General features: G+C 46.1%; 10 non-coding genes across 10 annotated transcripts; all 10 read right to left on the reverse strand.

Moving 5' to 3' along the window:
- Positions 1 to 1,831: 1,831 nt before the first annotated feature.
- On the reverse strand, positions 1,832 to 2,022 carry LOC130319540 (U2 spliceosomal RNA). Its single transcript, XR_008865708.1, has one exon. It is a non-coding gene; the product is annotated as a U2 spliceosomal RNA (small nuclear RNA).
- A 2,084-nt stretch (positions 2,023 to 4,106) lies between these two features.
- LOC130319552 (U2 spliceosomal RNA) lies at positions 4,107 to 4,297 on the reverse strand. Its single transcript, XR_008865719.1, has one exon. It is a non-coding gene; the product is annotated as a U2 spliceosomal RNA (small nuclear RNA).
- Positions 4,298 to 6,377: 2,080 nt separating this feature from the next.
- On the reverse strand, positions 6,378 to 6,568 carry LOC130319560 (U2 spliceosomal RNA). The gene has a single exon (XR_008865725.1). It is a non-coding gene; the product is annotated as a U2 spliceosomal RNA (small nuclear RNA).
- A 2,092-nt stretch (positions 6,569 to 8,660) lies between these two features.
- LOC130319561 (U2 spliceosomal RNA) lies at positions 8,661 to 8,851 on the reverse strand. Its single transcript, XR_008865726.1, has one exon. It is a non-coding gene; the product is annotated as a U2 spliceosomal RNA (small nuclear RNA).
- Positions 8,852 to 10,930: 2,079 nt separating this feature from the next.
- Positions 10,931 to 11,121, reverse strand: LOC130319562 (U2 spliceosomal RNA). Its single transcript, XR_008865727.1, has one exon. It is a non-coding gene; the product is annotated as a U2 spliceosomal RNA (small nuclear RNA).
- A 2,080-nt stretch (positions 11,122 to 13,201) lies between these two features.
- LOC130319541 (U2 spliceosomal RNA) lies at positions 13,202 to 13,392 on the reverse strand. The gene has a single exon (XR_008865709.1). It is a non-coding gene; the product is annotated as a U2 spliceosomal RNA (small nuclear RNA).
- A 2,090-nt stretch (positions 13,393 to 15,482) lies between these two features.
- On the reverse strand, positions 15,483 to 15,673 carry LOC130319542 (U2 spliceosomal RNA). Its single transcript, XR_008865710.1, has one exon. It is a non-coding gene; the product is annotated as a U2 spliceosomal RNA (small nuclear RNA).
- A 2,085-nt stretch (positions 15,674 to 17,758) lies between these two features.
- LOC130319543 (U2 spliceosomal RNA) lies at positions 17,759 to 17,949 on the reverse strand. Its single transcript, XR_008865711.1, has one exon. It is a non-coding gene; the product is annotated as a U2 spliceosomal RNA (small nuclear RNA).
- A 2,066-nt stretch (positions 17,950 to 20,015) lies between these two features.
- Positions 20,016 to 20,206, reverse strand: LOC130319544 (U2 spliceosomal RNA). Its single transcript, XR_008865712.1, has one exon. It is a non-coding gene; the product is annotated as a U2 spliceosomal RNA (small nuclear RNA).
- A 2,082-nt stretch (positions 20,207 to 22,288) lies between these two features.
- On the reverse strand, positions 22,289 to 22,479 carry LOC130319546 (U2 spliceosomal RNA). Its single transcript, XR_008865713.1, has one exon. It is a non-coding gene; the product is annotated as a U2 spliceosomal RNA (small nuclear RNA).
- Between the last annotated feature and the right edge of the window lie 179 nt (positions 22,480 to 22,658).

Here is a 22,658-nt window from a genome sequence, read left to right on the forward strand (position 1 = left end):
CCTTCTTACTCCTCCTACTTGCATGTGACACTGGGCTTAGGATCTGCATAGGAAACACACACACAAGCACACACCTACCTTTGTTGCCTGCAGATGCCTCCTTGGCTGTCCCCAAACGGTATCAAACCAACACCCACGGGAAGCTGTAAGCATAGAGGACATGCCTGCACCCCATTGGACTTACCTGTGTGGGTTAAATCCGGGTTATTTGACAACCTATGGCGGTGATGGTTCTGCTCAGGCAGAGCAGTGCTGATGCTCCTCATAAAGCTGTCGCTGCTGTGAAGGTTCTAGGTGACATCACAAATCCCTATGGTTACATACACAACAAAGCTGGGTTGTTGTTGTTTACACTCTGCAAGGCCTGTGGAAGTGAGTGTCATCATAGCACTGTAGTTCTGAGGGTTCTAGATGGATGCAACAATCTCCTGTTGCTTCTATGAAGGCCATAATAGACGACATCACCAAACAGCTCCATAGTCACATACACAGCAAAGGAGAGATGTTGTTTACACCTAGTGATGTCAGTGGTATTGAGTGACATCACAGCACAGTGCTAAGGCTCCTGGGCCTGGACACAGCAGCGGCTGCAATATCTCAACGGAGAATACGTTTATATATATGTGTGTGTGTGCGCGTATATATATATATATATATATATATATATTTCTCCGCCGAAATCACTTTTAAACCCATTTCCACCTTTTTTTCCCTTCTCTTCCTCTTACTTTTTTTTCACGTTTTTTTACGTTTTTCTCCTTTTCGCCTCTTTTCTGGGCGTATTATTCTTCTTTTTCTTCTTTTTTTTCGTCTAATGCATACCCCATCAGTGCAGCAATGCTTATTCAATACCGCCAGCAGATGGAGACACTGGGGGATAATTTTCTAAGGATTTATACTGATTTTTCCTGTCTGAATTTGTCGCACAGAAAGTTGCAGGCCAAATATGTGTGACATTTCTGCGACTTTAGCTTCTAGAGCATTTTTACAACATTATACATAGGTGCTGAATACATAAAAAGCGACTGTTCAGCGACAGACAAGTCGCATCGGCTGAAAGTAGGCCAGAATGTCAGTCCATGTTGGAGCAGGTTTAGATACAGTCTAAAGTATAGATCTCAAAGTCTGTGCACAGAATTTAGCAAGGGCCTCGCACCTTCTGATGCATCAGGTAGGTGCACAATAGCATAGCCTAACCCTCTGTACTTTGGTCTATATTGATGCGGGACATAGACAGCCAGCTGATGACCAATCCATTAGTGCAATGGATGGCTGGAAGCATTTGTCTTTGCCTTTGCAATACCACAGAAGCAATGCATGGTCAATGTACAGCAATGACACACCTGTGTGAACAGCCAGGAGACCCCCCCCCCCCCCCCCCCCATGTTATGTTACATAGTTACATAGTTAGTACGGTCGAAAAAAGACATATGTCCATCAAGTTCAACCAGGGAATTAAGGGGTAGGGGTGTGGCGCGATATTGGGGAAGGGATGAGATTTTATATTTCTTCATAAGCATTAATCTTATTTTGTCAATTAGGAACATTCAGCACCCACCCGCTATCAAGGCAGCTGCCTATCATGTCATGCCCTACCTGCACAGGTGTGCTGGCTACTCAAATGATCCAATTAAGGAGGCCATTTAGTCAGCAGCAGCAGAAGTCCTGTGCCTGGACGCTCCAACAGCGGCCAGACACAAGCAGAAGCAGCAGCAGCAGCACCACCTTTTGTTTTTTGGCTGCAGCAGCAAGGCCCACAGGGCTGGCTAGCTGGCTAGCCAGCAAGCAGGTAGCAATGAAAGTAGGAATCTTTCTTTTTAACCCTGTAAGGGGGTGGTGCACTGTACCCGAAGATACTGCCATATCGGGTCAATGCATAGGGCGACGGAAGCAAGCTTCGAAATCGGCCCCCGTTCTCAAAAATCCATTTAATATATGGTCCCCAGATAGGGGACGTATCAGATATTAAACTGATAAGAACAGATACTACACTTGATCTTAGCCAAAAGGCCGAGAAGCGATAACCGTGAAAGGGGCGGGCCCAACAAGGTCCCCTTCATGGGCACTATCACTGCTTGCTGTCAGGGAGGCTGCCAGACAATTTTCCATGCACACTCTGGGCTGGGGGGCAGTCAACCACCAGTACACACAGCAGAACCTAAACCCATACCATTATTGCTAAGCAGCAAGACAGGGGCCCATTGCACTCCCACGGGGCCTTTTTAAATGCAATCCATAACCCGGATTTGCCAGGAACCCTTCTTACTCCTCCTACTTGCATGTGACACTGGGCTTAGGATCTGCATAGGAAACACACACACAAGCACACACCTACCTTTGTTGCCTGCAGATGCCTCCTTGGCTGTCCCCAAACGGTATCAAACCAACACCCACGGGAAGCTGTAAGCATAGAGGACATGCCTGCACCCCATTGGACTTACCTGTGTGGGTTAAATCCGGGTTATTTGACAACCTATGGCGGTGATGGTTCTGCTCAGGCAGAGCAGTGCTGATGCTCCTCATAAAGCTGTCGCTGCTGTGAAGGTTCTAGGTGACATCACAAATCCCTATGGTTACATACACAACAAAGCTGGGTTGTTGTTGTTTACACTCTGCAAGGCCTGTGGAAGTGAGTGACATCATAGCACTGTAGTTCTGAGGGTTCTAGATGGATGCAACAATCTCCTGTTGCTTCTATGAAGGCCATAATAGACGACATCACCAAACAGCTCCATAGTCACATACACAGCAAAGGAGAGATGTTGTTTACACCTAGTGATGTCAGTGGTATTGAGTGACATCACAGCACAGTGCTAAGGCTCCTGGGCCTGGACACAGCAGCGGCTGCAATATCTCAACGGAGAATACGTTTATATATATGTGTGTGTGTGCGCGTATATATATATATATATATATATATATATATATATATATATATATATATTTCTCCGCCGAAATCACTTTTAAACCCATTTCCACCTTTTTTTCCCTTCTCTTCCTCTTACTTTTTTTTCACGTTTTTTTACGTTTTTCTCCTTTTCGCCTCTTTTCTGGGCGTATTATTCTTCTTTTTCTTCTTTTTTTTCGTCTAATGCATACCCCATCAGTGCAGCAATGCTTATTCAATACCGCCAGCAGATGGAGACACTGGGGGATAATTTTCTAAGGATTTATACTGATTTTTCCTGTCTGAATTTGTCGCACAGAAAGTTGCAGGCCAAATATGTGTGACATTTCTGCGACTTTAGCTTCTAGAGCATTTTTACAACATTATACATAGGTGCTGAATACATAAAAAGCGACTGTTCAGCGACAGACAAGTCGCATCGGCTGAAAGTAGGCCAGAATGTCAGTCCATGTTGGAGCAGGTTTAGATACAGTCTAAAGTATAGATCTCAAAGTCTGTGCACAGAATTTAGCAAGGGCCTCGCACCTTCTGATGCATCAGGTAGGTGCACAATAGCATAGCCTAACCCTCTGTACTTTGGTCTATATTGATGCGGGACATAGACAGCCAGCTGATGACCAATCCATTAGTGCAATGGATGGCTGGAAGCATTTGTCTTTGCCTTTGCAATACCACAGAAGCAATGCATGGTCAATGTACAGCAATGACACACCTGTGTGAACAGCCAGGAGACCCCCCCCCCCCCCCCCCATGTTATGTTACATAGTTACATAGTTAGTACGGTCGAAAAAAGACATATGTCCATCAAGTTCAACCAGGGAATTAAGGGGTAGGGGTGTGGCGCGATATTGGGGAAGGGATGAGATTTTATATTTCTTCATAAGCATTAATCTTATTTTGTCAATTAGGAACATTCAGCACCCACCCGCTATCAAGGCAGCTGCCTATCATGTCATGCCCTACCTGCACAGGTGTGCTGGCTACTCAAATGATCCAATTAAGGAGGCCATTTAGTCAGCAGCAGCAGAAGTCCTGTGCCTGGACGCTCCAACAGCGGCCAGACACAAGCAGAAGCAGCAGCAGCAGCACCACCTTTTGTTTTTTGGCTGCAGCAGCAAGGCCCACAGGGCTGGCTAGCTGGCTAGCCAGCAAGCAGGTAGCAATGAAAGTAGGAATCTTTCTTTTTAACCCTGTAAGGGGGTGGTGCACTGTACCCGAAGATACTGCCATATCGGGTCAATGCATAGGGCGACGGAAGCAAGCTTCGAAATCGGCCCCCGTTCTCAAAAATCCATTTAATATATGGTCCCCAGATAGGGGACGTATCAGATATTAAACTGATAAGAACAGATACTACACTTGATCTTAGCCAAAAGGCCGAGAAGCGATAACCGTGAAAGGGGCGGGCCCAACAAGGTCCCCTTCATGGGCACTATCACTGCTTGCTGTCAGGGAGGCTGCCAGACAATTTTCCATGCACACTCTGGGCTGGGGGGCAGTCAACCACCAGTACACACAGCAGAACCTAAACCCATACCATTATTGCTAAGCAGCAAGACAGGGGCCCATTGCACTCCCACGGGGCCTTTTTAAATGCAATCCATAACCCGGATTTGCCAGGAACCCTTCTTACTCCTCCTACTTGCATGTGACACTGGGCTTAGGATCTGCATAGGAAACACACACACAAGCACACACCTACCTTTGTTGCCTGCAGATGCCTCCTTGGCTGTCCCCAAACGGTATCAAACCAACACCCACGGGAAGCTGTAAGCATAGAGGACATGCCTGCACCCCATTGGACTTACCTGTGTGGGTTAAATCCGGGTTATTTGACAACCTATGGCGGTGATGGTTCTGCTCAGGCAGAGCAGTGCTGATGCTCCTCATAAAGCTGTCGCTGCTGTGAAGGTTCTAGGTGACATCACAAATCCCTATGGTTACATACACAACAAAGCTGGGTTGTTGTTGTTTACACTCTGCAAGGCCTGTGGAAGTGAGTGACATCATAGCACTGTAGTTCTGAGGGTTCTAGATGGATGCAACAATCTCCTGTTGCTTCTATGAAGGCCATAATAGACGACATCACCAAACAGCTCCATAGTCACATACACAGCAAAGGAGAGATGTTGTTTACACCTAGTGATGTCAGTGGTATTGAGTGACATCACAGCACAGTGCTAAGGCTCCTGGGCCTGGACACAGCAGCGGCTGCAATATCTCAACGGAGAATACGTTTATATATATGTGTGTGTGTGCGCGTATATATATATATATATATATATATATATATATATATATATATATTTCTCCGCCGAAATCACTTTTAAACCCATTTCCACCTTTTTTTCCCTTCTCTTCCTCTTACTTTTTTTTCACGTTTTTTTACGTTTTTCTCCTTTTCGCCTCTTTTCTGGGCGTATTATTCTTCTTTTTCTTCTTTTTTTTCGTCTAATGCATACCCCATCAGTGCAGCAATGCTTATTCAATACCGCCAGCAGATGGAGACACTGGGGGATAATTTTCTAAGGATTTATACTGATTTTTCCTGTCTGAATTTGTCGCACAGAAAGTTGCAGGCCAAATATGTGTGACATTTCTGCGACTTTAGCTTCTAGAGCATTTTTACAACATTATACATAGGTGCTGAATACATAAAAAGCGACTGTTCAGCGACAGACAAGTCGCATCGGCTGAAAGTAGGCCAGAATGTCAGTCCATGTTGGAGCAGGTTTAGATACAGTCTAAAGTATAGATCTCAAAGTCTGTGCACAGAATTTAGCAAGGGCCTCGCACCTTCTGATGCATCAGGTAGGTGCACAATAGCATAGCCTAACCCTCTGTACTTTGGTCTATATTGATGCGGGACATAGACAGCCAGCTGATGACCAATCCATTAGTGCAATGGATGGCTGGAAGCATTTGTCTTTGCCTTTGCAATACCACAGAAGCAATGCATGGTCAATGTACAGCAATGACACACCTGTGTGAACAGCCAGGAGACCCCCCCCCCCCCCCCCCATGTTATGTTACATAGTTACATAGTTAGTACGGTCGAAAAAAGACATATGTCCATCAAGTTCAACCAGGGAATTAAGGGGTAGGGGTGTGGCGCGATATTGGGGAAGGGATGAGATTTTATATTTCTTCATAAGCATTAATCTTATTTTGTCAATTAGGAACATTCAGCACCCACCCGCTATCAAGGCAGCTGCCTATCATGTCATGCCCTACCTGCACAGGTGTGCTGGCTACTCAAATGATCCAATTAAGGAGGCCATTTAGTCAGCAGCAGCAGAAGTCCTGTGCCTGGACGCTCCAACAGCGGCCAGACACAAGCAGAAGCAGCAGCAGCAGCACCACCTTTTGTTTTTTGGCTGCAGCAGCAAGGCCCACAGGGCTGGCTAGCTGGCTAGCCAGCAAGCAGGTAGCAATGAAAGTAGGAATCTTTCTTTTTAACCCTGTAAGGGGGTGGTGCACTGTACCCGAAGATACTGCCATATCGGGTCAATGCATAGGGCGACGGAAGCAAGCTTCGAAATCGGCCCCCGTTCTCAAAAATCCATTTAATATATGGTCCCCAGATAGGGGACGTATCAGATATTAAACTGATAAGAACAGATACTACACTTGATCTTAGCCAAAAGGCCGAGAAGCGATAACCGTGAAAGGGGCGGGCCCAACAAGGTCCCCTTCATGGGCACTATCACTGCTTGCTGTCAGGGAGGCTGCCAGACAATTTTCCATGCACACTCTGGGCTGGGGGGCAGTCAACCACCAGTACACACAGCAGAACCTAAACCCATACCATTATTGCTAAGCAGCAAGACAGGGGCCCATTGCACTCCCACGGGGCCTTTTTAAATGCAATCCATAACCCGGATTTGCCAGGAACCCTTCTTACTCCTCCTACTTGCATGTGACACTGGGCTTAGGATCTGCATAGGAAACACACACACAAGCACACACCTACCTTTGTTGCCTGCAGATGCCTCCTTGGCTGTCCCCAAACGGTATCAAACCAACACCCACGGGAAGCTGTAAGCATAGAGGACATGCCTGCACCCCATTGGACTTACCTGTGTGGGTTAAATCCGGGTTATTTGACAACCTATGGCGGTGATGGTTCTGCTCAGGCAGAGCAGTGCTGATGCTCCTCATAAAGCTGTCGCTGCTGTGAAGGTTCTAGGTGACATCACAAATCCCTATGGTTACATACACAACAAAGCTGGGTTGTTGTTGTTTACACTCTGCAAGGCCTGTGGAAGTGAGTGACATCATAGCACTGTAGTTCTGAGGGTTCTAGATGGATGCAACAATCTCCTGTTGCTTCTATGAAGGCCATAATAGACGACATCACCAAACAGCTCCATAGTCACATACACAGCAAAGGAGAGATGTTGTTTACACCTAGTGATGTCAGTGGTATTGAGTGACATCACAGCACAGTGCTAAGGCTCCTGGGCCTGGACACAGCAGCGGCTGCAATATCTCAACGGAGAATACGTTTATATATATGTGTGTGTGTGCGCGTATATATATATATATATATATATATATATATATATATATATATATGTATATATATTTCTCCGCCGAAATCACTTTTAAACCCATTTCCACCTTTTTTTCCCTTCTCTTCCTCTTACTTTTTTTTCACGTTTTTTTACGTTTTTCTCCTTTTCGCCTCTTTTCTGGGCGTATTATTCTTCTTTTTCTTCTTTTTTTTCGTCTAATGCATACCCCATCAGTGCAGCAATGCTTATTCAATACCGCCAGCAGATGGAGACACTGGGGGATAATTTTCTAAGGATTTATACTGATTTTTCCTGTCTGAATTTGTCGCACAGAAAGTTGCAGGCCAAATATGTGTGACATTTCTGCGACTTTAGCTTCTAGAGCATTTTTACAACATTATACATAGGTGCTGAATACATAAAAAGCGACTGTTCAGCGACAGACAAGTCGCATCGGCTGAAAGTAGGCCAGAATGTCAGTCCATGTTGGAGCAGGTTTAGATACAGTCTAAAGTATAGATCTCAAAGTCTGTGCACAGAATTTAGCAAGGGCCTCGCACCTTCTGATGCATCAGGTAGGTGCACAATAGCATAGCCTAACCCTCTGTACTTTGGTCTATATTGATGCGGGACATAGACAGCCAGCTGATGACCAATCCATTAGTGCAATGGATGGCTGGAAGCATTTGTCTTTGCCTTTGCAATACCACAGAAGCAATGCATGGTCAATGTACAGCAATGACACACCTGTGTGAACAGCCAGGAGACCCCCCCCCCCCCCCCCCCCATGTTATGTTACACAGTTACATAGTTAGTACGGTCGAAAAAAGACATATGTCCATCAAGTTCAACCAGGGAATTAAGGGGTAGGGGTGTGGCGCGATATTGGGGAAGGGATGAGATTTTATATTTCTTCATAAGCATTAATCTTATTTTGTCAATTAGGAACATTCAGCACCCACCCGCTATCAAGGCAGCTGCCTATCATGTCATGCCCTACCTGCACAGGTGTGCTGGCTACTCAAATGATCCAATTAAGGAGGCCATTTAGTCAGCAGCAGCAGAAGTCCTGTGCCTGGACGCTCCAACAGCGGCCAGACACAAGCAGAAGCAGCAGCAGCAGCACCACCTTTTGTTTTTTGGCTGCAGCAGCAAGGCCCACAGGGCTGGCTAGCTGGCTAGCCAGCAAGCAGGTAGCAATGAAAGTAGGAATCTTTCTTTTTAACCCTGTAAGGGGGTGGTGCACTGTACCCGAAGATACTGCCATATCGGGTCAATGCATAGGGCGACGGAAGCAAGCTTCGAAATCGGCCCCCGTTCTCAAAAATCCATTTAATATATGGTCCCCAGATAGGGGACGTATCAGATATTAAACTGATAAGAACAGATACTACACTTGATCTTAGCCAAAAGGCCGAGAAGCGATAACCGTGAAAGGGGCGGGCCCAACAAGGTCCCCTTCATGGGCACTATCACTGCTTGCTGTCAGGGAGGCTGCCAGACAATTTTCCATGCACACTCTGGGCTGGGGGGCAGTCAACCACCAGTACACACAGCAGAACCTAAACCCATACCATTATTGCTAAGCAGCAAGACAGGGGCCCATTGCACTCCCACGGGGCCTTTTTAAATGCAATCCATAACCCGGATTTGCCAGGAACCCTTCTTACTCCTCCTACTTGCATGTGACACTGGGCTTAGGATCTGCATAGGAAACACACACACAAGCACACACCTACCTTTGTTGCCTGCAGATGCCTCCTTGGCTGTCCCCAAACGGTATCAAACCAACACCCACGGGAAGCTGTAAGCATAGAGGACATGCCTGCACCCCATTGGACTTACCTGTGTGGGTTAAATCCGGGTTATTTGACAACCTATGGCGGTGATGGTTCTGCTCAGGCAGAGCAGTGCTGATGCTCCTCATAAAGCTGTCGCTGCTGTGAAGGTTCTAGGTGACATCACAAATCCCTATGGTTACATACACAACAAAGCTGGGTTGTTGTTGTTTACACTCTGCAAGGCCTGTGGAAGTGAGTGACATCATAGCACTGTAGTTCTGAGGGTTCTAGATGGATGCAACAATCTCCTGTTGCTTCTATGAAGGCCATAATAGACGACATCACCAAACAGCTCCATAGTCACATGCACAGCAAAGGAGAGATGTTGTTTACACCTAGTGATGTCAGTGGTATTGAGTGACATCACAGCACAGTGCTAAGGCTCCTGGGCCTGGACACAGCAGCGGCTGCAATATCTCAACGGAGAATACGTTTATATATATGTGTGTGTGTGCGCGTATATATATATATATATATATATATATATATATATATATATATTTCTCCGCCGAAATCACTTTTAAACCCATTTCCACCTTTTTTTCTCTTCTCTTCCTCTTACTTTTTTTTCACGTTTTTTTACGTTTTTCTCCTTTTCGCCTCTTTTCTGGGCGTATTATTCTTCTTTTTCTTCTTTTTTTTCGTCTAATGCATACCCCATCAGTGCAGCAATGCTTATTCAATACCGCCAGCAGATGGAGACACTGGGGGATAATTTTCTAAGGATTTATACTGATTTTTCCTGTCTGAATTTGTCGCACAGAAAGTTGCAGGCCAAATATGTGTGACATTTCTGCGACTTTAGCTTCTAGAGCATTTTTACAACATTATACATAGGTGCTGAATACATAAAAAGCGACTGTTCAGCGACAGACAAGTCGCATCGGCTGAAAGTAGGCCAGAATGTCAGTCCATGTTGGAGCAGGTTTAGATACAGTCTAAAGTATAGATCTCAAAGTCTGTGCACAGAATTTAGCAAGGGCCTCGCACCTTCTGATGCATCAGGTAGGTGCACAATAGCATAGCCTAACCCTCTGTACTTTGGTCTATATTGATGCGGGACATAGACAGCCAGCTGATGACCAATCCATTAGTGCAATGGATGGCTGGAAGCATTTGTCTTTGCCTTTGCAATACCACAGAAGCAATGCATGGTCAATGTACAGCAATGACACACCTGTGTGAACAGCCAGGAGACCCCCCCCCCCCCCCCCCCATGTTATGTTACATAGTTACATAGTTAGTACGGTCGAAAAAAGACATATGTCCATCAAGTTCAACCAGGGAATTAAGGGGTAGGGGTGTGGCGCGATATTGGGGAAGGGATGAGATTTTATATTTCTTCATAAGCATTAATCTTATTTTGTCAATTAGGAACATTCAGCACCCACCCGCTATCAAGGCAGCTGCCTATCATGTCATGCCCTACCTGCACAGGTGTGCTGGCTACTCAAATGATCCAATTAAGGAGGCCATTTAGTCAGCAGCAGCAGAAGTCCTGTGCCTGGACGCTCCAACAGCGGCCAGACACAAGCAGAAGCAGCAGCAGCAGCACCACCTTTTGTTTTTTGGCTGCAGCAGCAAGGCCCACAGGGCTGGCTAGCTGGCTAGCCAGCAAGCAGGTAGCAATGAAAGTAGGAATCTTTCTTTTTAACCCTGTAAGGGGGTGGTGCACTGTACCCGAAGATACTGCCATATCGGGTCAATGCATAGGGCGACGGAAGCAAGCTTCGAAATCGGCCCCCGTTCTCAAAAATCCATTTAATATATGGTCCCCAGATAGGGGACGTATCAGATATTAAACTGATAAGAACAGATACTACACTTGATCTTAGCCAAAAGGCCGAGAAGCGATAACCGTGAAAGGGGCGGGCCCAACAAGGTCCCCTTCATGGGCACTATCACTGCTTGCTGTCAGGGAGGCTGCCAGACAATTTTCCATGCACACTCTGGGCTGGGGGGCAGTCAACCACCAGTACACACAGCAGAACCTAAACCCATACCATTATTGCTAAGCAGCAAGACAGGGGCCCATTGCACTCCCACGGGGCCTTTTTAAATGCAATCCATAACCCGGATTTGCCAGGAACCCTTCTTACTCCTCCTACTTGCATGTGACACTGGGCTTAGGATCTGCATAGGAAACACACACACAAGCACACACCTACCTTTGTTGCCTGCAGATGCCTCCTTGGCTGTCCCCAAACGGTATCAAACCAACACCCACGGGAAGCTGTAAGCATAGAGGACATGCCTGCACCCCATTGGACTTACCTGTGTGGGTTAAATCCGGGTTATTTGACAACCTATGGCGGTGATGGTTCTGCTCAGGCAGAGCAGTGCTGATGCTCCTCATAAAGCTGTCGCTGCTGTGAAGGTTCTAGGTGACATCACAAATCCCTATGGTTACATACACAACAAAGCTGGGTTGTTGTTGTTTACACTCTGCAAGGCCTGTGGAAGTGAGTGACATCATAGCACTGTAGTTCTGAGGGTTCTAGATGGATGCAACAATCTCCTGTTGCTTCTATGAAGGCCATAATAGACGACATCACCAAACAGCTCCATAGTCACATGCACAGCAAAGGAGAGATGTTGTTTACACCTAGTGATGTCAGTGGTATTGAGTGACATCACAGCACAGTGCTAAGGCTCCTGGGCCTGGACACAGCAGCGGCTGCAATATCTCAACGGAGAATACGTTTATATATATGTGTGTGTGTGCGCGTATATATATATATATATATATATATATATATATATATATATATTTCTCCGCCGAAATCACTTTTAAACCCATTTCCACCTTTTTTTCTCTTCTCTTCCTCTTACTTTTTTTTCACGTTTTTTTACGTTTTTCTCCTTTTCGCCTCTTTTCTGGGCGTATTATTCTTCTTTTTCTTCTTTTTTTTCGTCTAATGCATACCCCATCAGTGCAGCAATGCTTATTCAATACCGCCAGCAGATGGAGACACTGGGGGATAATTTTCTAAGGATTTATACTGATTTTTCCTGTCTGAATTTGTCGCACAGAAAGTTGCAGGCCAAATATGTGTGACATTTCTGCGACTTTAGCTTCTAGAGCATTTTTACAACATTATACATAGGTGCTGAATACATAAAAAGCGACTGTTCAGCGACAGACAAGTCGCATCGGCTGAAAGTAGGCCAGAATGTCAGTCCATGTTGGAGCAGGTTTAGATACAGTCTAAAGTATAGATCTCAAAGTCTGTGCACAGAATTTAGCAAGGGCCTCGCACCTTCTGATGCATCAGGTAGGTGCACAATAGCATAGCCTAACCCTCTGTACTTTGGTCTATATTGATGCGGGACATAGACAGCCAGCTGATGACCAATCCATTAGTGCAATGGATGGCTGGAAGCATTTGTCTTTGCCTTTGCAATACCACAGAAGCAATGCATGGTCAATGTACAGCAATGACACACCTGTGTGAACAGCCAGGAGACCCCCCCCCCCCCCCCCCCCATGTTATGTTACATAGTTACATAGTTAGTACGGTCGAAAAAAGACATATGTCCATCAAGTTCAACCAGGGAATTAAGGGGTAGGGGTGTGGCGCGATATTGGGGAAGGGATGAGATTTTATATTTCTTCATAAGCATTAATCTTATTTTGTCAATTAGGAACATTCAGCACCCACCCGCTATCAAGGCAGCTGCCTATCATGTCATGCCCTACCTGCACAGGTGTGCTGGCTACTCAAATGATCCAATTAAGGAGGCCATTTAGTCAGCAGCAGCAGAAGTCCTGTGCCTGGACGCTCCAACAGCGGCCAGACACAAGCAGAAGCAGCAGCAGCAGCACCACCTTTTGTTTTTTGGCTGCAGCAGCAAGGCCCACAGGGCTGGCTAGCTGGCTAGCCAGCAAGCAGGTAGCAATGAAAGTAGGAATCTTTCTTTTTAACCCTGTAAGGGGGTGGTGCACTGTACCCGAAGATACTGCCATATCGGGTCAATGCATAGGGCGACGGAAGCAAGCTTCGAAATCGGCCCCCGTTCTCAAAAATCCATTTAATATATGGTCCCCAGATAGGGGACGTATCAGATATTAAACTGATAAGAACAGATACTACACTTGATCTTAGCCAAAAGGCCGAGAAGCGATAACCGTGAAAGGGGCGGGCCCAACAAGGTCCCCTTCATGGGCACTATCACTGCTTGCTGTCAGGGAGGCTGCCAGACAATTTTCCATGCACACTCTGGGCTGGGGGGCAGTCAACCACCAGTACACACAGCAGAACCTAAACCCATACCATTATTGCTAAGCAGCAAGACAGGGGCCCATTGCACTCCCACGGGGCCTTTTTAAATGCAATCCATAACCCGGATTTGCCAGGAACCCTTCTTACTCCTCCTACTTGCATGTGACACTGGGCTTAGGATCTGCATAGGAAACACACACACAAGCACACACCTACCTTTGTTGCCTGCAGATGCCTCCTTGGCTGTCCCCAAACGGTATCAAACCAACACCCACGGGAAGCTGTAAGCATAGAGGACATGCCTGCACCCCATTGGACTTACCTGTGTGGGTTAAATCCGGGTTATTTGACAACCTATGGCGGTGATGGTTCTGCTCAGGCAGAGCAGTGCTGATGCTCCTCATAAAGCTGTCGCTGCTGTGAAGGTTCTAGGTGACATCACAAATCCCTATGGTTACATACACAACAAAGCTGGGTTGTTGTTGTTTACACTCTGCAAGGCCTGTGGAAGTGAGTGACATCATAGCACTGTAGTTCTGAGGGTTCTAGATGGATGCAACAATCTCCTGTTGCTTCTATGAAGGCCATAATAGACGACATCACCAAACAGCTCCATAGTCACATACACAGCAAAGGAGAGATGTTGTTTACACCTAGTGATGTCAGTGGTATTGAGTGACATCACAGCACAGTGCTAAGGCTCCTGGGCCTGGACACAGCAGCGGCTGCAATATCTCAACGGAGAATACGTTTATATATATGTGTGTGTGTGCGCGTATATATATATATATATATATATATATATATATATATATATATATATATTTCTCCGCCGAAATCACTTTTAAACCCATTTCCACCTTTTTTTCCCTTCTCTTCCTCTTACTTTTTTTTCACGTTTTTTTACGTTTTTCTCCTTTTCGCCTCTTTTCTGGGCGTATTATTCTTCTTTTTCTTCTTTTTTTTCGTCTAATGCATACCCCATCAGTGCAGCAATGCTTATTCAATACCGCCAGCAGATGGAGACACTGGGGGATAATTTTCTAAGGATTTATACTGATTTTTCCTGTCTGAATTTGTCGCACAGAAAGTTGCAGGCCAAATATGTGTGACATTTCTGCGACTTTAGCTTCTAGAGCATTTTTACAACATTATACATAGGTGCTGAATACATAAAAAGCGACTGTTCAGCGACAGACAAGTCGCATCGGCTGAAAGTAGGCCAGAATGTCAGTCCATGTTGGAGCAGGTTTAGATACAGTCTAAAGTATAGATCTCAAAGTCTGTGCACAGAATTTAGCAAGGGCCTCGCACCTTCTGATGCATCAGGTAGGTGCACAATAGCATAGCCTAACCCTCTGTACTTTGGTCTATATTGATGCGGGACATAGACAGCCAGCTGATGACCAATCCATTAGTGCAATGGATGGCTGGAAGCATTTGTCTTTGCCTTTGCAATACCACAGAAGCAATGCATGGTCAATGTACAGCAATGACACACCTGTGTGAACAGCCAGGAGACCCCCCCCCCCCCCCCCCATGTTATGTTACATAGTTACATAGTTAGTACGGTCGAAAAAAGACATATGTCCATCAAGTTCAACCAGGGAATTAAGGGGTAGGGGTGTGGCGCGATATTGGGGAAGGGATGAGATTTTATATTTCTTCATAAGCATTAATCTTATTTTGTCAATTAGGAACATTCAGCACCCACCCGCTATCAAGGCAGCTGCCTATCATGTCATGCCCTACCTGCACAGGTGTGCTGGCTACTCAAATGATCCAATTAAGGAGGCCATTTAGTCAGCAGCAGCAGAAGTCCTGTGCCTGGACGCTCCAACAGCGGCCAGACACAAGCAGAAGCAGAAGCAGCAGCAGCAGCACCACCTTTTGTTTTTTGGCTGCAGCAGCAAGGCCCACAGGGCTGGCTAGCTGGCTAGCCAGCAAGCAGGTAGCAATGAAAGTAGGAATCTTTCTTTTTAACCCTGTAAGGGGGTGGTGCACTGTACCCGAAGATACTGCCATATCGGGTCAATGCATAGGGCGACGGAAGCAAGCTTCGAAATCGGCCCCCGTTCTCAAAAATCCATTTAATATATGGTCCCCAGATAGGGGACGTATCAGATATTAAACTGATAAGAACAGATACTACACTTGATCTTAGCCAAAAGGCCGAGAAGCGATAACCGTGAAAGGGGCGGGCCCAACAAGGTCCCCTTCATGGGCACTATCACTGCTTGCTGTCAGGGAGGCTGCCAGACAATTTTCCATGCACACTCTGGGCTGGGGGGCAGTCAACCACCAGTACACACAGCAGAACCTAAACCCATACCATTATTGCTAAGCAGCAAGACAGGGGCCCATTGCACTCCCACGGGGCCTTTTTAAATGCAATCCATAACCCGGATTTGCCAGGAACCCTTCTTACTCCTCCTACTTGCATGTGACACTGGGCTTAGGATCTGCATAGGAAACACACACACAAGCACACACCTACCTTTGTTGCCTGCAGATGCCTCCTTGGCTGTCCCCAAACGGTATCAAACCAACACCCACGGGAAGCTGTAAGCATAGAGGACATGCCTGCACCCCATTGGACTTACCTGTGTGGGTTAAATCCGGGTTATTTGACAACCTATGGCGGTGATGGTTCTGCTCAGGCAGAGCAGTGCTGATGCTCCTCATAAAGCTGTCGCTGCTGTGAAGGTTCTAGGTGACATCACAAATCCCTATGGTTACATACACAACAAAGCTGGGTTGTTGTTGTTTACACTCTGCAAGGCCTGTGGAAGTGAGTGACATCATAGCACTGTAGTTCTGAGGGTTCTAGATGGATGCAACAATCTCCTGTTGCTTCTATGAAGGCCATAATAGACGACATCACCAAACAGCTCCATAGTCACATACACAGCAAAGGAGAGATGTTGTTTACACCTAGTGATGTCAGTGGTATTGAGTGACATCACAGCACAGTGCTAAGGCTCCTGGGCCTGGACACAGCAGCGGCTGCAATATCTCAACGGAGAATACGTTTATATATATGTGTGTGTGTGCGCGTATATATATATATATATATATATATATATATATATATATATATATATTTCTCCGCCGAAATCACTTTTAAACCCATTTCCACCTTTTTTTCCCTTCTCTTCCTCTTACTTTTTTTTCACGTTTTTTTACGTTTTTCTCCTTTTCGCCTCTTTTCTGGGCGTATTATTCTTCTTTTTCTTCTTTTTTTTCGTCTAATGCATACCCCATCAGTGCAGCAATGCTTATTCAATACCGCCAGCAGATGGAGACACTGGGGGATAATTTTCTAAGGATTTATACTGATTTTTCCTGTCTGAATTTGTCGCACAGAAAGTTGCAGGCCAAATATGTGTGACATTTCTGCGACTTTAGCTTCTAGAGCATTTTTACAACATTATACATAGGTGCTGAATACATAAAAAGCGACTGTTCAGCGACAGACAAGTCGCATCGGCTGAAAGTAGGCCAGAATGTCAGTCCATGTTGGAGCAGGTTTAGATACAGTCTAAAGTATAGATCTCAAAGTCTGTGCACAGAATTTAGCAAGGGCCTCGCACCTTCTGATGCATCAGGTAGGTGCACAATAGCATAGCCTAACCCTCTGTACTTTGGTCTATATTGATGCGGGACATAGACAGCCAGCTGATGACCAATCCATTAGTGCAATGGATGGCTGGAAGCATTTGTCTTTGCCTTTGCAATACCACAGAAGCAATGCATGGTCAATGTACAGCAATGACACACCTGTGTGAACAGCCAGGAGACCCCCCCCCCCCCCCCCCCCCATGTTATGTTACATAGTTACATAGTTAGTACGGTCGAAAAAAGACATATGTCCATCAAGTTCAACCAGGGAATTAAGGGGTAGGGGTGTGGCGCGATATTGGGGAAGGGATGAGATTTTATATTTCTTCATAAGCATTAATCTTATTTTGTCATTTAGGAACATTCAGCACCCACCCGCTATCAAGGCAGCTGCCTATCATGTCATGCCCTACCTGCACAGGTGTGCTGGCTACTCAAATGATCCAATTAAGGAGGCCATTTAGTCAGCAGCAGCAGAAGTCCTGTGCCTGGACGCTCCAACAGCGGCCAGACACAAGCAGAAGCAGCAGCAGCAGCACCACCTTTTGTTTTTTGGCTGCAGCAGCAAGGCCCACAGGGCTGGCTAGCTGGCTAGCCAGCAAGCAGGTAGCAATGAAAGTAGGAATCTTTCTTTTTAACCCTGTAAGGGGGTGGTGCACTGTACCCGAAGATACTGCCATATCGGGTCAATGCATAGGGCGACGGAAGCAAGCTTCGAAATCGGCCCCCGTTCTCAAAAATCCATTTAATATATGGTCCCCAGATAGGGGACGTATCAGATATTAAACTGATAAGAACAGATACTACACTTGATCTTAGCCAAAAGGCCGAGAAGCGATAACCGTGAAAGGGGCGGGCCCAACAAGGTCCCCTTCATGGGCACTATCACTGCTTGCTGTCAGGGAGGCTGCCAGACAATTTTCCATGCACACTCTGGGCTGGGGGGCAGTCAACCACCAGTACACACAGCAGAACCTAAACCCATACCATTATTGCTAAGCAGCAAGACAGGGGCCCATTGCACTCCCACGGGGCCTTTTTAAATGCAATCCATAACCCGGATTTGCCAGGAACCCTTCTTACTCCTCCTACTTGCATGTGACACTGGGCTTAGGATCTGCATAGGAAACACACACACAAGCACACACCTACCTTTGTTGCCTGCAGATGCCTCCTTGGCTGTCCCCAAACGGTATCAAACCAACACCCACGGGAAGCTGTAAGCATAGAGGACATGCCTGCACCCCATTGGACTTACCTGTGTGGGTTAAATCCGGGTTATTTGACAACCTATGGCGGTGATGGTTCTGCTCAGGCAGAGCAGTGCTGATGCTCCTCATAAAGCTGTCGCTGCTGTGAAGGTTCTAGGTGACATCACAAATCCCTATGGTTACATACACAACAAAGCTGGGTTGTTGTTGTTTACACTCTGCAAGGCCTGTGGAAGTGAGTGACATCATAGCACTGTAGTTCTGAGGGTTCTAGATGGATGCAACAATCTCCTGTTGCTTCTATGAAGGCCATAATAGACGACATCACCAAACAGCTCCATAGTCACATACACAGCAAAGGAGAGATGTTGTTTACACCTAGTGATGTCAGTGGTATTGAGTGACATCACAGCACAGTGCTAAGGCTCCTGGGCCTGGACACAGCAGCGGCTGCAATATCTCAACGGAGAATACGTTTATATATATGTGTGTGTGTGCGCGTATATATATATATATATATATATATATATATTTCTCCGCCGAAATCACTTTTAAACCCATTTCCACCTTTTTTTCCCTTCTCTTCCTCTTACTTTTTTTTCACGTTTTTTTACGTTTTTCTCCTTTTCGCCTCTTTTCTGGGCGTATTATTCTTCTTTTTCTTCTTTTTTTTCGTCTAATGCATACCCCATCAGTGCAGCAATGCTTATTCAATACCGCCAGCAGATGGAGACACTGGGGGATAATTTTCTAAGGATTTATACTGATTTTTCCTGTCTGAATTTGTCGCACAGAAAGTTGCAGGCCAAATATGTGTGACATTTCTGCGACTTTAGCTTCTAGAGCATTTTTACAACATTATACATAGGTGCTGAATACATAAAAAGCGACTGTTCAGCGACAGACAAGTCGCATCGGCTGAAAGTAGGCCAGAATGTCAGTCCATGTTGGAGCAGGTTTAGATACAGTCTAAAGTATAGATCTCAAAGTCTGTGCACAGAATTTAGCAAGGGCCTCGCACCTTCTGATGCATCAGGTAGGTGCACAATAGCATAGCCTAACCCTCTGTACTTTGGTCTATATTGATGCGGGACATAGACAGCCAGCTGATGACCAATCCATTAGTGCAATGGATGGCTGGAAGCATTTGTCTTTGCCTTTGCAATACCACAGAAGCAATGCATGGTCAATGTACAGCAATGACACACCTGTGTGAACAGCCAGGAGACCCCCCCCCCCCCCCCCCATGTTATGTTACATAGTTACATAGTTAGTACGGTCGAAAAAAGACATATGTCCATCAAGTTCAACCAGGGAATTAAGGGGTAGGGGTGTGGCGCGATATTGGGGAAGGGATGAGATTTTATATTTCTTCATAAGCATTAATCTTATTTTGTCAATTAGGAACATTCAGCACCCACCCGCTATCAAGGCAGCTGCCTATCATGTCATGCCCTACCTGCACAGGTGTGCTGGCTACTCAAATGATCCAATTAAGGAGGCCATCTAGTCAGCAGCAGCAGAAGTCCTGTGCCTGGACGCTCCAACAGCGGCCAGACACAAGCAGAAGCAGCAGCAGCAGCACCACCTTTTGTTTTTTGGCTGCAGCAGCAAGGCCCACAGGGCTGGCTAGCTGGCTAGCCAGCAAGCAGGTAGCAATGAAAGTAGGAATCTTTCTTTTTAACCCTGTAAGGGGGTGGTGCACTGTACCCGAAGATACTGCCATATCGGGTCAATGCATAGGGCGACGGAAGCAAGCTTCGAAATCGGCCCCCGTTCTCAAAAATCCATTTAATATATGGTCCCCAGATAGGGGACGTATCAGATATTAAACTGATAAGAACAGATACTACACTTGATCTTAGCCAAAAGGCCGAGAAGCGATAACCGTGAAAGGGGCGGGCCCAACAAGGTCCCCTTCATGGGCACTATCACTGCTTGCTGTCAGGGAGGCTGCCAGACAATTTTCCATGCACACTCTGGGCTGGGGGGCAGTCAACCACCAGTACACACAGCAGAACCTAAACCCATACCATTATTGCTAAGCAGCAAGACAGGGGCCCATTGCACTCCCACGGGGCCTTTTTAAATGCAATCCATAACCCGGATTTGCCAGGAACCCTTCTTACTCCTCCTACTTGCATGTGACACTGGGCTTAGGATCTGCATAGGAAACACACACACAAGCACACACCTACCTTTGTTGCCTGCAGATGCCTCCTTGGCTGTCCCCAAACGGTATCAAACCAACACCCACGGGAAGCTGTAAGCATAGAGGACATGCCTGCACCCCATTGGACTTACCTGTGTGGGTTAAATCCGGGTTATTTGACAACCTATGGCGGTGATGGTTCTGCTCAGGCAGAGCAGTGCTGATGCTCCTCATAAAGCTGTCGCTGCTGTGAAGGTTCTAGGTGACATCACAAATCCCTATGGTTACATACACAACAAAGCTGGGTTGTTGTTGTTTACACTCTGCAAGGCCTGTGGAAGTGAGTGACATCATAGCACTGTAGTTCTGAGGGTTCTAGATGGATGCAACAATCTCCTGTTGCTTCTATGAAGGCCATAATAGACGACATCACCAAACAGCTCCATAGTCACATACACAGCAAAGGAGAGATGTTGTTTACACCTAGTGATGTCAGTGGTATTGAGTGACATCACAGCACAGTGCTAAGGCTCCTGGGCCTGGACACAGCAGCGGCTGCAATATCTCAACGGAGAATACGTTTATATATATGTGTGTGTGTGCGCGTATATATATATATATATATATATATATATATATATATATATATATTTCTCCGCCGAAATCACTTTTAAACCCATTTCCACCTTTTTTTCCCTTCTCTTCCTCTTACTTTTTTTTCACGTTTTTTTACGTTTTTCTCCTTTTCGCCTCTTTTCTGGGCGTATTATTCTTCTTTTTCTTCTTTTTTTTCGTCTAATGCATACCCCATCAGTGCAGCAATGCTTATTCAATACCGCCAGCAGATGGAGACACTGGGGGATAATTTTCTAAGGATTTATACTGATTTTTCCTGTCTGAATTTGTCGCACAGAAAGTTGCAGGCCAAATATGTGTGACATTTCTGCGACTTTAGCTTCTAGAGCATTTTTACAACATTATACATAGGTGCTGAATACATAAAAAGCGACTGTTCAGCGACAGACAAGTCGCATCGGCTGAAAGTAGGCCAGAATGTCAGTCCATGTTGGAGCAGGTTTAGATACAGTCTAAAGTATAGATCTCAAAGTCTGTGCACAGAATTTAGCAAGGGCCTCGCACCTTCTGATGCATCAGGTAGGTGCACAATAGCATAGCCTAACCCTCTGTACTTTGGTCTATATTGATGCGGGACATAGACAGCCAGCTGATGACCAATCCATTAGTGCAATGGATGGCTGGAAGCATTTGTCTTTGCCTTTGCAATACCACAGAAGCAATGCATGGTCAATGTACAGCAATGACACACCTGTGTGAACAGCCAGGAGACCCCCCCCCCCCCCCCCCCCATGTTATGTTACATAGTTACATAGTTAGTACGGTCGAAAAAAGACATATGTCCATCAAGTTCAACCAGGGAATTAAGGGGTAGGGGTGTGGCGCGATATTGGGGAAGGGATGAGATTTTATATTTCTTCATAAGCATTAATCTTATTTTGTCAATTAGGAACATTCAGCACCCACCCGCTATCAAGGCAGCTGCCTATCATGTCATGCCCTACCTGCACAGGTGTGCTGGCTACTCAAATGATCCAATTAAGGAGGCCATTTAGTCAGCAGCAGCAGAAGTCCTGTGCCTGGACGCTCCAACAGCGGCCAGACACAAGCAGAAGCAGCAGCAGCAGCACCACCTTTTGTTTTTTGGCTGCAGCAGCAAGGCCCACAGGGCTGGCTAGCTGGCTAGCCAGCAAGCAGGTAGCAATGAAAGTAGGAATCTTTCTTTTTAACCCTGTAAGGGGGTGGTGCACTGTACCCGAAGATACTGCCATATCGGGTCAATGCATAGGGCGACGGAAGCAAGCTTCGAAATCGGCCCCCGTTCTCAAAAATCCATTTAATATATGGTCCCCAGATAGGGGACGTATCAGATATTAAACTGATAAGAACAGATACTACACTTGATCTTAGCCAAAAGGCCGAGAAGCGATAACCGTGAAAGGGGCGGGCCCAACAAGGTCCCCTTCATGGGCACTATCACTGCTTGCTGTCAGGGAGGCTGCCAGACAATTTTCCATGCACACTCTGGGCTGGGGGGCAGTCAACCACCAGTACACACAGCAGAACCTAAACCCATACCATTATTGCTAAGCAGCAAGACAGGGGCCCA

The sequence above is a fragment of the Hyla sarda genome, unplaced genomic scaffold, assembly GCF_029499605.1.
Source record: "Hyla sarda isolate aHylSar1 unplaced genomic scaffold, aHylSar1.hap1 scaffold_2139, whole genome shotgun sequence".
NCBI classification, from domain to species: domain Eukaryota; kingdom Metazoa; phylum Chordata; class Amphibia; order Anura; family Hylidae; genus Hyla; species Hyla sarda.